Here is a 14,513-nt window from a genome sequence, read left to right as displayed (position 1 = left end):
AACTTTCTTAGAGTTGTAGCTAATATTTTGGATGAGTTGATGTAGTACATCAAGTTCACTTAATATTTATATCATTTTTAATATTACTTGATACATTACATTAAATTTCTTAGAGAGTTCAGTCCAGTTGATGCAGTGTACCAACTATTAAATTTTTTTTGCTAAATTTTCAACCAAGTTCATGTAATGCATCAAGTTTCTTATAAACTTTGCTAAATTTTTTGCCAAATTGATGCAATGCATCAAATCTCTTTAAATTTTAGTTAATATTTTGATTTAGTTGATGCCATGTATCAATTTCACTTAAAGTTTATTATGATTATTTTTTCTAACTTAATGTAATGCATCAAGTCTCCTTAAAAGCTTACTACCTTTTCAGCTAGATTGATGTAATCCATCAAGTTTTGGTGTAGCACATTAAATTTACTTTACTTTTGGATCATTTTAATCTACCACACTTGATGAAATGTATCCAGTTTATAGTAAGCTTGATACAATACATCAAGTTTTCTTCCATTTTGATAACTTGATTGTAATACACAAAATTGCCATGACTTAGTCCAATTATGTTCTCTTAATCTTGCTATAATGCATCGAATGTCTAGTAGCAAAGCCTACAATTAGTTTATCAAGTTTTTCTTTTTATTCTTTTTCTATAACTGTCGTAAGGGGAATCCAAATTTTGTTAAAATTTAATTATGATATTTTGATATAATTTTTTGAAAATAGACTAAATTTTCTTGATTCATATTTTTTTCATTCTTCTTTGTTACTTTTTCGTTAAGCTTTATTGCTTTTTTCTCATCAAATTCAAAAAGTAGTAAATCTTGTAATTTTTTTGACCAACTTGATACAATGTATCAAGTTTGCATCCTTGAGGCAAGATTTTTGAAAAAGTATCCAAAATTACAAGTTTTTATAGGTGAGTTGATATAATGCATCAAGTTCTCCTCCTTGCACGTTTGGTTATTCACTACTTAAGAAGTAAGATTTCACATTTTTTTTCTATCATTATTGAGATTGTCATACTCAGATTCATCAAGTGATTATGTCTAGTCATAGTGACGATCACTACCACTTCGCACCTCTATTGATACCATCATTTCAAAGATCATGGTAGCTTTGAAATGCATCACGTTATTGTCAGTAACCAATGCAATTCTCAAATACAGTATATCAATCCACACATCATTCTTTTATGCTAAGCTAGAAGAGCTATCACCTTGCTTGTAGACTACCCATGGAGTTTCTCACATTGTTCGTGATGGATACTGCCTTAAATATATTGTTATCATTTTCAAGTTGTTCGATGATATGGATATCACTACAAGGATACAGAGGCATAGCGATGACACGACACAAATTAGTGGCGTCGCTATTTGCATCACTAATTTGCGACACAAATAGTGACGGTACTCAAGTGAAAAGATGCAGGCCAAAACCCGAGCATGTCATTTTGCACGAACGAACGAAAGAGAGAGAGCGAACTCTATCGAGAGAGAGGGAGGGAGAGGTTGTTGTTATTGTTGTTGTTGTTTTATTTCTTCTTTTCTTTTTTTCTTGTTTGTTGTTGTAGTGGTAGTGGTAGTGGTTTAATTTCTTATTTTCTTATTTGTTGTTGTTGTGGTAGTGGTAGTGGTAGTGGTTTAATTTCTTATTTTCTTATTTGTTGTTGTTGTGGTAGTGGTAGTGGTAGTTGTTTGATTTCTTCTTTTCTTGTTTACTGTTGTTGTGGTAGTCGTAGTCGTGGTTGTAGTAGTAGTAATAGTAGTCTTCTTGTTTGTTGTTGTTGTAGTAGTGGTAGGTTTTTTTCTTTTCTTGTTTATTGTTGTTTAATTTTCTTGTTTGTAGTAGTAGTAGTAGTAGTAGTAGTAGTAGTAGTAGTAGATACATTAATTTGTGGGTGGGTAGAGACTTTACATATGTCAATTTTGTTGAGTTACAAGAGAAGAAATCCCTTCTCAAACAATTTAAGAAAGAAAAAAAGAATGATAACAAAAATAAATTGTTTGTCGTAACGTAGACCAAATGGAAAACGATGAAGGTCGTGATGTTCAAGATCGCGAGGCGTATCTTAATCAGTGTGTCCCATGTCCTTGCTCTCAATGTAAGCTGGCAATTAGATGAAAACGTCGATTGTCTATAGAACACGTACGACGCTTCGGCGAGTTTCAATCTTAGATCATTGATCGGGTGATCTCAGATTTTGAGCAAATGGTAAGAAAAGTGTATATCAATCATGCATTGTATTCACAAGCTAATTGAATACCATATACAAAAACATTGGGTGTGGCTAGCGAATTTTCTATCCAGGGAGGTGACGTCTGGTCCCAACGAGGAGTGCACCCTGCGGCTAGTTAGAAGAGTTCGTGAGTATACGATGGATGAAGTGCCTGAGCCAGTCCACCACTTGGAAGGTACTACCCAATCTATACCGTCAATACCAGAGGAGACAAGCAGCCTTCCAAACTTACCTACAATCTTGGAGCCCGAGATGGAGGCAATGATCGATGCATTGATGCCCATGGATGTCGAGACTTTTGATCCGCTTAGAGAGAAAGCATCCATACCCATCCATACCATTATATTATGGGTGCCGAGTATCTCACCTGAAAACATTGCTTGCACTCCTAAGTGTGCAAGCAAAATATGGGTGGAGTGATGTAAGTGTGACCGAGTTGTTTAGGTACCTTGTACATATGCTTCGTTGATTTCTTTTCGACACTATCATAAAAAACATTTGTGCTTTTTCAAGGTGTTTTATGATTTTTTTTTAAAGGTTACTAAAGTATCATATATTACCACTTGTAAATACCATGCCTGAGTCTCGTGATGATACACGACATGTTTTATGATAGCTTGGTATGGACTACAAGAGCATCCATGCATGTATCAACAATTGCATACTATTTCGAGGAGAATACGAGATTATCGAGACATGTCCAAAGTGTGGTACTCACAGGTATTGACAGGACTTGCAAGGGAAAACCATCCCTCAAAAAGTTCTTAGACACTTTCTGCTTATCCCCCGCATAAACCACATGTTTCGTACGTCCAGCATGATGAGATTGACAACGTGGCATGCATAGAATAGGTCCATAGATGGAGTTCAATGAATATCAGTGGATTCACACGTATGGAGCCACATTGACTCTACCTTTCCAGGCTTTACCCGAGAGCCAAGGAATATTCGGCTCGGTCTTGCTATGGATGGCATGAATCCATTCGGTCTATGCTCAACTTCTTATAGTGTGTGGCCTATATTCCTTGTCAACAACAATATCCCTCCATGGCTTTCTACGAAGAAAGGGCATCTCATCCTTAGCTTGCTCATTCCCGGCCACTACAAAGTAAAAAATATGGATGTGTATCTTCGTCCATTAGTGGATGATGTAATGTCTCCTCCCCTTCCCCCCCTCCCCTCCTAGATTTTTTCGATTTTTTTTAAACTCTCCCTCTCTCTCCCCCTACAGTGTGCATGGCGGGGGGAGAGAGAGAGAGAGTAAGTAGTGAGAGTAGGGGGGGCATGCAGCCCCCCTAGATGGTAGGCGTCGTCCTCCCCCCATAACCATCTCCCTCCCCTCCTCATCTTAAAAGGGCCCCCCCTGGTGGTCCGCAAGGAGGCAGCGAGGATCCTCCCCCCCTCCTCATGATTCTGGATAGTGCGCCCCCTACTGCTGGCAAATTACAGCGCCCCCCCTCCAGTCCTATCACCTGCATTGGCGTCCCGGCTCCAGCAGCAACAACGCTCTCCTGGTAGGTGCAGCACGGCCTTTCCCCCCCTCGTCTAGGGAACATCATGTATCAACAATTGCATACTGTTTCGAGGAGAATACGAAACTATCGAGACATGTCCAAAGTGTGGTGCTCACAGGTATTGATAGGACTTGCAAGGGCAAACTATCCCTCAAAAAGTTCTTAGACACTTTCTGCTTATCCCCCGCATAAACCACATGTTTTGTACGTCCGGCATGACGAGCTTGACAATGTGGCATGCATAGAATAGGTCCATATATTGAGTTCAATGAATACTAGTGGATTCACACGCATGGAGCCACATTGACTCTACCTTTCCAGGATTTACCTGAGAGCCAAGGAATATTCGATTCGGTCTTGCTATCGATAGCGTGAACCCATTCAGTCTACGCTCAACTTCTTATAGTGTGTGGCCTATATTCCTTGTCAACAACAATATCCCTCCATGGCTTTCTACGAAGAAAGGACATCTCATCCTTAGCTTGCTCATTCCCGGCCACTACAAAGTTAAAAATATGGATGTGTATCTTCGTCCACTAGTCAATGATGTAATGTCTCCTCCCCATTCCCCCCCCCCCCCTCCCCCTCCTAGATTTTTTTGATTTTTTTTTAAAACTCTCCCTCTTTCTCCCCCTGCAGTGTGCATGGCGGGGAGAGAGAGAGAGAGACAGTAAGTAGTGAGAGTAGGGGGGCATGCAGCCCCCCTAGATGGTAGGCGTCGTCCTCCCCCCATAACCATCTCCCTCCCCTCCTCATCTTAAAAGGGGTCCCCCCTGGTAGTCTGCAAGGAGGCAACGAGGGTCCTCCCTCCCTCCTTGTGATTCTGGATAGTGCGCCCCCTGTTGCTGGCGAATTACAGTGCCCCCCCTCGAGCCCCATCACCTGCATCAGCGCCCCGGCTCCAGCAGCAACAATGCTCTCCTAGTAGCTGCAGCACAGCCTTTTCCCCCCTCTTCTAGGGAACACCCCCCCCCCCTGTGTGCTCAATGAGAAGAAGAGAAAGGTAGAAAGAAGAGGGAGAGAGGGAAGGAGAAGAAGAGGGTGAGAAGAAGAAGAAGAAGGAGGAGGAGGAAGGAGAGAGAGAAGAAGAAGAAGAAGGAGGAGGAGGAGGAGAGAGAGAGAAGGAGAAGAAGAGGGAGAGAGAGGAGAAGAAGAAGGGAGAAGAAGAGAAGGAGAGAGAGAAGAGAGAAGGAGAAGGAGAGGAGAGAGAATAAGTGAAGGAGAGGAAGAAGAGAAGGAGAGGGTGAAAGAGAAGGAGTAAAAGAAGAAGAAGAAGAAGAAACAGAGGGAGAAGTAGAGAAAGAGGAGAGGGAGAGAAGAAGAGAAGGAGAGAGAGAAGGGAGAAGAAGAAGAGGAGGATGAGGAGGAGAAGGAGAAGAAGGAAGAGGGAGAGAGAGGAGAAGAAGAAGGAGAAGAAGAGGGAGAGAAAGGAGAGGAAAAAGGAGAAGAAGAGGGAGAGAGAGAAGGAGAGGAAGAAGGAGAAGAAGAGGGGGAGAGAGAGAGAGAGAGAGAGAGAGAGAGAGAGAGAGAGAGAGAGAGAGAGAGAGAGAGAGGAGGAAAAGAAGGAGAGGAGAGGGAGAGAAGAAGAGAAGGAGAGAGAAGGAAGGAGAAGAGGAGAAAAAGAAGAAGGAAAGGAAGAAGAGAGGGAGAGAAGAAGAGAAGGAGAGAGAGAAGAGAGGAAGGGAAGGAGAGAAAGAGGAGAGAGAGAGAGAGAGAGAGAAGGAGAAGAAGTGAAGAAGAGGCAGAAGTGGTAGAAGGAGAGAAGAGAGAAGTAGGAAAAGAAGAAGAGGAGGAAGGAGAGAGAGAAAGAAAGAGGAGAGAAGAGGAAGAAGAGAGGGAGAGAGAGAGAGAAGGAGAAGAAGAAGTGAAGAAAAAGCAGAAGAGGTAGAAGGAGAGAAGAGAGAAGTAGGAAAAGAAGAAGAGGAGGAAGGAGAGAAAGAAAGAAGGAGAAGAGAAGAGGAAGAAGAGAGAGAGAGAGAGAGAAGAAGAAAGAGAGGGGACAAGAGTTGGAGAGTGAAGACGGTTTGAGGAGCCACACTCAAGCCACCCCCTCATCGGTAAAGGATCCCCTTTCCCCGACCTTTCCCTCCGGAACTAGTCATCTTGAAGGTCGCTAAGGCCTGGACTATCCAAACCCCGAGTAGAAATGGCTCCCAAGAAGAAAATCGTGGGAAGTGTAGGTGCCAAAGCTACCATTGGTAGCGGTAATGCGGGAGAGGTGAGCAGAGCAACTAACACAATAAACGCCCCTACGAACATGAATCAAACCCAAGTTCTTTAAGCGTTATAGTTAATTTATTTCTCGTGGAAGAGATAAAAGTGTTAGTTACGTGCATGGAACAAGAACGAGTTGTAGGACTTTTGTTTACTCTAAGCGCTCAGTTGTATGCATGAAATGGTAGAGTATGGAGTTAGCATAAGTTTATATGCATGAAATGATAGCTTTTACGCACATAAAATGATAAGGTTTTCGATAGATAGAAAGCTAGACCTTCATGGGATCCGGTGCATTAGGAATAAGTATAATTGCTTGCGAATTGTTTCATCGATCATGCTGTGGGCTATCGCAAATGGGTACGCTCCTAGCTTAATTGAAGCTGGTGACCTAACCCTAAAAGGATTGTTGACCCAAGTTATGCTTGGTTGTTTGAAAAGGTTTTAAATCCCTTGAGCAAGTGTTTTGATACATCCAAGTTAAATTCTGATTGTGCATGCAATGGGATTGCGATGCCTTGAAGCAAGAGGATGTGCATTCAGCTGTTTGTTAATGTGGTTTTGGATGTTAACCCAAGTGGGGTGTGAATGATGATTGCATGGCTGGGTCTGAGATGAATGATTGCCATGGAAACAAAAGGGATGTCTTCCCTAGTAATTATTTTTAAGCTGGTTGCTTCAACTGTGGTTGATTTCCTAAAGGGATAATTGAGGAAGGATGGCACTAGCTACCCCTCACGAATCGCCAAACCCTACCAAGGGGGTTATGAATCCGTGCCGGGGATGTGGACCGAACCCGCTGCGAGAGGTCTCTCCATGGAAATTACTTGGGGTAGGAGGACGCTTGGGTGCCAGTGGGGGTTCTGGCCATAAATCCCAATGCGTCCGGGCCCTACACAAGTGTTCTACATGACTCGAGATGGGATCTCGAGGCCTTGATACTAATTACAAGGTGGAATCTTGGTAGGATAAACCTTCGAGGTTTGTTGCCGGAAGACAGAAGGATTTTTTTGCGCAGGCAGAAAGGAACACTTAATTCTCTTGTATGGGCAGGAGACAAACATTAATTTGAAGATAAGTTAAGGAAGTGTTTGATCTTGTTTTATCTTGCTTTTGTGTCAGTGCCCTAAATTACGTAAAGGAACCTGTGATTAACGGGTTAATTAAGAAAGTTGCTTTTATGTGTCAACATAATGTGGTAGGTAATTAGATAACTAAAACAATCTAAATTACGTAAAGAAACCTGTGATTAACGGGCTAATTAAGAAAACTGCTTTTATATGTCAACATAATGTGGTAGGTAATTAGATAGCTAAAACAACCCCTGAGGGAAGCGTGGTGGATGTGACCAATGGGTCTATCCTACGGAAGGGTGGTCTCAGTTAGCCGAGAGCTTTCGTCAAAGGGAGTGTTAATGAGGAATGTTAGGAAGACCCAATTACAAGGAACTGGCACTTTAGGTTGATCCTAGTGGAAACGGCCGAATAAGTTCCGTTGTGGGGCAGACTCGGGAGAACCTAGTTGGCAAAACCCGTGTCATCCCTTGGGAGTGCCGGGCGGTGTCTTCTAGATATATCTCTCGATGGATTGCTAAGACATGACCTGCGATTTGAGGAGTGGGCACGTTACAGTTGGTATCAGAGCAAAACTTCTTAATGATACATGATTGATTAATGTTTGGTTCATGGACATATCCTAAACAGAAATAACCCAAGTGGTATGGCTTGATTGTTAGGCACCTTCTGCACCCACGAATGCTGACATGCAAGAGAAGAAGTTCCTTCTCAAGCAAATGAAGCCACCCAAGTTTGATGGCAAGGGAAGGACTGTTCAAGCTGATGCCGAGTCCATGGAGGACTATTTTGAGGCAGCAGGAACTGCACCTACTAACCAAGCCATGCTCGCCAAACTTAAGCTTACAGGAGAAGCAAGACTTTGGTGGAAACAATGGTGCAGAGACCAAGTGATCTCGGAGGGGACAGTCACTTGGGATAAGCTTAAGGAAGCTGTGCGAGGAAGGTATCTACCACCTACCTACCGCACACAAAAGATGAGTGAATTCTATGACTTGAAGCTGCTAGGATTATCCCTTGAAGCATATTATTAAAAGTTCGTTTCACTCCTAAAGTATGCACCCCCAATGGATATGACACAACAGGTGTCCAAGTTCTGTGTTGGGTTGAATCCACCCATAAACACTCGATTGGAATCAATGCACCCAACAGACTTGCAACCAATCGTCCAAGAACTTAAATTAGGCAACTATGATGAAGATGACTCACGAGATCAAGATAAGAGGTGCCACAAGTGCGAAGAGATAGGACACATCCGTAAGAGATGTCCCAACCATCGATGTTTCCACTGCAATGAACTAGGACACATCCAAATAGATTGTCCTGAGTTGGACCCTGAGAATCAGGAACATGCGGTCAAACGAAGCCATCTAAACTCTACTTTTGGCTCATTTTATGAACCATATGATGATGAAGGCTTGGAGCCTGTTGTAACCTTTGAGGATGACTAGATATCCTAGGAAGATCTTCTGGAGGTAATAAGTCTTGTACATGGAATAAATCCTATTGAATCCTATGAGTTGTGACAAGTTGTTATTTTAAGTTGAGAATTTGAGTAATCAAAGTAGGATAGTGAAAGTGTGATGGGACCTAACCCACAGGCGATAAGCCCCAATTGTGCTTGTCTTCCCCAGTTTCTCTCGAGATGAGGACATCTCGATTCCTCTAAGGGGGAGAGGATGTAATGTCTCCTTCCCTTCCCCCCCCCTTCGTGACCCCCTGCCTCCCCCCCCCCCCCCCCCATAGGAACTCCCCCCCCTCTATATTTTTTTGAATTTCTTTTTAAAAAACTCTCCCTCTCTCTCCCCCTACCATGTGCATGGTGGGGGGAGAGAGAGAGAGAGTAAGTAGTGAGAGTAGGGGGACATGCAGCCCCCCCAGATGGTGGGCGCCGTCCTCCCCCCATAACCATCTCCCTCCCCTCCTCGTCTTAAAAGGGGCCCCCCTGGTGGTCCGTAGGGAGGCAGCAAGGGTCCTCCCCCCTCCTCGTGATTCTGGATAGTGTGGCCCCTGCTGGCGAATTACAACGCCCTCGCTCCAGCCTCGTCACCTGCATCGGCACCCCGACTCAAACAACAACAACGCTCTCCTGGTAGCTCCAGCATGACCTTTTTCCCTCCTTGTTTGGGGAACAGCACACCCTCGTGGCATCCTGATGAGCCCCCCGTGTGCTCAATGAGAAGAAGACAAAGGTAGAAAGAAGAGGGTGAGGGAAGGAGAAGAAGAGGGTGAGAGAGAAGGAGGAGGAGGAGGAGGAGGAAGGAGAGAGACAAGAGGAAGAGGAGAGGGAGAGAGAGAAGAAGAAGAAGAAGGAGGAGGAGGAGGAGAAGAGAGAGATAAGGAGAAGAAGAGGGAGAGAAAAAAGAAGAAGAAGGGAGAAAAAGAGAACAAGAGAAGGAGAGAGAGAAGAGAGAAGGAGAAGGAGAGGAGAGGGAAGAAGTGGAGAGGAAGAAGAGAAGGAGAGGGAAAAAGAGAAGGAGTAAAAGAAGAAGAAGAAGAAAGAGAGGGGGAAGGAGAGGGAGAGAGAGGGAGAGATAGAAGGGAGAAGAAGAAGAAGAAGAGGAGGAGAAGGAGAAGAAGGAAGAGGGAGAGAGAGGAGAAGAAGAAGGAGAAGAAGAAGGAGAAGAAGAGGGGAAGAGAGGAGAGGAAGAAGGAGAAGAAGAGGGAGAGAGAAGCGGGAGAGAGAGAAGGAGAAGAAGAGGGAGAGAGAAGGAGAAGAAGAAGGAGAGGAAGAAGGAGAAGGAGAGAGAGAGAGAGAGAGAGGGAAGGGGAAGAGGAGGAAAAGAAGAAGGAGAGGAGAGGGAGAGAAGAAGAGAAGGAGAGAGAAGGAAGGAGAAGAGGAGAAAAAGAAGAAGGAAAGGAAGAAGAGAGGGAGAGAAAAAGAGGAGAGAGAGAAGAGAGGAAGGGAAGGAGAGAAAGAGCAGAGAGAGAGAAGGAGAAGAACAAGTGAAGAAGAAGCAGAAGTGGTAGAAGGAGAGAAGAGAGAAGTAGGAAAAGAAGAAGAGGAGGAAGGAGAGAGAGAAAGAAAGAGAAGAGAAGAGGAAGAAGAGAGGGAGAGAGAGAGAAGGGGAAGAAGAAGTGAAGAAGAAGCAGAAGAGGTAGAAGGAGAGAAGAGAGAAGTAGGAAAAGAAGAAGAGGAGGAAGGAGAGAGAGAAAGAAGGAGAAGAGAAGAGGAAGAAGAGAGGGAGAGAGAGAGAAGGAGAAAGAGAGGGGAAGAGAGTTGGAGAGTGAAGACAGTTCGAGGAGCCACACTCAAGCCATCCCCTCATCGGCAAAGGATCCTCTTTCCGCGACCTTTCCCTCCCAAACCAGTCATCTTGAAGGCCCCTAAGGCTCAGATTATCCAAACCCCAAGTAGAAATGGCTTCCAAGAAGAAAATCGCAAGAAGCGTAGGTGCCAAAGCTACCGTTGGTACCGGTAATGCAGGAGAGGCGAGCGGAGTGACCAATGCAATAAACGCCCCTACGAACACGAATCAAACCTAGGTTCTTTAAGCGTTATAGTTAATTTATTTCTCATGGAAGAGATAAAAGGGTTAGCTACGTGCATGGAACAAGGAAGAGTCGTAGGATTTTTGTTTACTCTAAGCGCTCGGTTGCATGTGTGAAATGGTAGAGTATGGAGTTAGCATAAGTTTATATGCATGAAATGATAGCTTTTACACACATAAAATGATAAGGTTTTCGATGGATAGAAACCTAGATCTTCATTGGATCCGGTGCATTAGCAATAAGTATAATTGTCTGCAAATTGTTTTATCGATCATGCTGTGGACTATCGCAAATGGGTACGCTCCTAGCTTAATTGAAGCTGGTGACCTAACCCTAAAAGGATTGTTGACCCAAGTTATGCTTGGTTGTTTGAAAAGGTTTTAAATCCCTTGAGCAAGTGTTTTGATACATCCAAGTTAAATTCTGATTGTGCATGCAATGGGATTGCGATGCCTTGAAGCAAGAGGATGTGCATTCAACTGTTTGTTAATGTGGTTTTGGATGTTAACCCAAGTGGGGTGTGATTGATGATTGCATGGCTGGGTTTGAGATGACTGATTGCCATGGAAACAAAAGGGATGTCTTCCTTAGTAATTGTTTTTAAGCTGGTTGCTTCAGCTGTGGTTGATTTCCTAAAGGGATAATTAAGGAAGGATGACGCTAGCTACCCCCTATGAACAGCCAAACCCTAACCAAGGGGGTTATGAATCCGCGTCGGGAATGTGGATCGAACCTACCGCGAGAGGTCTCTCCGTGGAAATTACTTGGCGTAGGAGGACGCTTGGGTGCCAGTGGGGGCTCTGGCCGTAAATCTCAATTCCTCCGGGCCCTACACAAGTGTTCTACATGACTCGAGATGGGATCTCAAGGCCTTGATACTAGTTACAAGGTGGAATCTTGGTAGGATAAACCTTCGAGGTTTGTTGTCGGAAGATTGAAGGATTTTTTTGCGGAGGCAGAAAGGAACACTTAATTCTCCTGTATGGGTGGGAGACAAACATTAATCTAAAGATATGTTAAGGAAGTATTTGATCTTGTTTTATCTTGCCTTCGTGTCAGTGCCCTAAATTACGTAAAGGAACCTGTGATTAACGGGTTAATTAAGGAAGCTGCTTTTATGTGTCAACATAATGTGGTAGGTAATTAGATAACTAAAATAACCCCCGAGGGAAGCATGGTGGATGTGACCAATGGGTCTATCCTATGGAAGGGCGGTCTCGGTTAGCCGAGAGCTTTCCTCAAAGGGAGTGTTAACGAGGAATGTTAGGAAGACCCAATTACAAGGAACCCGGACTTCAGGTTGATCCTAGTGGAAACGGCCGAATAAGTTCCATTGTGGGGCAGAGTCGAGAGACCTTACTAGGCAAACCCCGTCTCATCCCTTGGGAGTGTCGGGCGGCGTCTTGTCTTTGGGACATCCATATACCATCATCACATCTAATCACCTCAATGCCAAGGAAGTACCTTAGCTCACCTAAATCCTTCATCTCAAACTTCTTCTTCAAAAAATCCTTGACTTCAGCAATCCCACTATCACTATCACCTGTAATAATCAAGTCATCCACATAGATGACTATGATGACCAAACCTGCATCTCCCTTTGTCACATAAAGTGAGTGATCACCATCAGAAACATAAAATCCAATATTGACAAGATACTCTCTAAGTCCATGGAGGACTATTTTGAGGCAGCAGGAACTGCACTGCTAACCAAGCCATGCTCGCCAAACTTAAGCTTACAGGCAAAGCGAGACTTTGGTGGAAATAATGGTGCAGAGACCAAGTGATCTCGGAGGGGACAGTCACTTGGGATAAGCTTAAGGAAGCTGTGCGAGGAAGGTATCTGCCAGCTGCCTACCGCACACAAAAGATGAGTGAATTCTATGACTTGAAGCTGCTAGGATTATCCCTTGAAGCATATTATTCAAAGATTGTTTCACTCCTAAAGTATGCACCCCCAATGGATATGACACAACAGGTGTCAAAGTTCTGTGTTGGATTGAATCCACCCATAAACAATCGATTGGAATGGATGCACCCAACGGACTTGCAAGACGCATTACTCCGAGCGAATCTAATCGTCCAAGAACTTAAATCAGGCAACTATGATGAAGATGACTCACGAGATCAAGATAAGAGGTGCCACAAGTGTGGAGAGATAGGACACATCCATAAGAGATGTCCCAACCACTGATGTTTCCACTGCAATGAACTAGGACACATCCAAATAGATTGTCCTGAGTTGGACCTTGAGAATTAGGAAAGTGCGGTCAAACGAAGTCGTCTAAACTCTACTTTTGGCTCATATTATGAACCATATGATGATGAAGGCTTGGAGCCTGTTGTAACCTTTGAGGATGACTAGATATACTAGGAAGATCTTCTGGAGGTAATAAGTCTTGTACATGGAATAAATCCTATTGAATCCTATGAGTTGTGACAAGTTGTTATTTTAAGTTGAGAATTTGAGTAATCAAAGTAGCATAGTGAAAGTATGATGGGCCCTAACCCACAGGCTATAAGCCCCAATTGTGCTTGTCTTCCCGAGTTTCTCTCGAGATGAGGACATCTCGATTTCTCTAAGGGGGAGAGGATGTAATGTCTCCTCCCCTCCCCCCCCAATAGTAACTCCCCCCCCTCTAGATTTTTTTGAATTTATTTTTTAAAAACTCTCCCTCTCTCTCCCCCTGCCGTGTGCATGGTGGGGGGAGAGAGAGAGAGAGAAAGTAGTGAGAGTAGGGGGGGCATGTAGCCCCCCAGATGGTGGGCGCCATCCTCCCCCCATAACCATCTCCCTCCCCTCCTCATCTTAAAAGGGGCCCCCTGGTGGTTTGCAAGGAGGCAGCGAGGGTCCTTCCCCCTCCTCGTGATCCTGGATAATGCGGCCCCTACTGGCGAATTACAGTGCCCCCCCTCTAGCCCTGTCACCTGCATCGACGCCCCGGCTCCAGCAGCAACAACGCTCTCCTGGTAGCTCCAACACGACCTTTTTCCCCCCTCATCTGGGGAACAACACACCCCCTGGCATCCTGATCAGCAGTCCCCCCTGGTGTGTGCTCAGTGAGAAGAAGAGAAAGGTAGAAAGAAGAGGGAGAGAGGGAAGGAGAAGAAGAAGGAGAAGAAGAGGGTGAGAGAGAAGGAGAAGAAGAAGGAGGAGGAGCAGGAAGGAGAGAGAGAAGAGGAAGAGGAGAGGGAGAGAGAGAAGAAGAAGGAGGAGGAGGAGGAGGAGAAGAGAGAGATAAGGAGAAGAAGAGGGAGAGAGAGGAGAAGAAGAAGGGAGAAGAAGAGAAGGAGAGAGAGAAGAGAGAAGGAGAAGGAGAGGAGAGAGAAGAAGTGGAGAGGAAGAAGAGAAGGAGAGGGAAAAAGAGGAGTAAAAGAAGAAGAAGAAGAAAGATAGGGAGAAGGAGAGGAAGAGGAGAGGGAGAGAAGAAGAGAAGGAGAGACAGAAGGGAGAAGAAGAAGAAGAAGAAAAGGAGAAGGAGAAAAAGGAAGAGGGAGAGAGAGGAGAAGAAGAAGGAGGAGAAGAGGGAGAGAGATGGGAGGAAGAAGGAGAAGAAGAGGGAGAGAGAGAGAGAGAGAGAGAGAGAGAGAGAGAGAGAGAGAGAGAGAGAGAGAGAGAGAGAGAGAGAGAGAGAGAGAGAGAGAGAGAGAGAGAGAGAGAGAGAGGCAGAAGGAAGGGGAAGAGGAGGAAAAGAAGAAGGAGAGGAGAGGGAGAGAAGAAGAGAAGGAGGGAGAAGGAAGGAGAAGAGGAGGAAAAGAAGAAGGAAAGGAAGAAGAGAGGGAGAGAAAAAGAGAAGGAGAGAGAGAAGAGAGGAAGGGAAGGAGAGAAAGAGGAGAGAGAGAGAAGGAGAAGAAGAAGTGAAGAAGCAGAAGAGGTAGGAGAGAAGAGAGAAGTAGGAAAAGAAGAGGAGGAAGGAGAGAGAGAAAGAAAGAGAAGAGAAGAGAAAGAAGAGAGGGAGAGAGAGAGAAGGAGAAGAA

Source organism: Lygodium microphyllum, chromosome 9, assembly GCF_053477565.2.
Source record: "Lygodium microphyllum isolate KBCC chromosome 9, Lygodium_microphyllum_v1.1.10, whole genome shotgun sequence".
NCBI lineage: Eukaryota > Viridiplantae > Streptophyta > Polypodiopsida > Schizaeales > Lygodiaceae > Lygodium > Lygodium microphyllum.
This window is presented reverse-complemented; position numbering follows the sequence as displayed.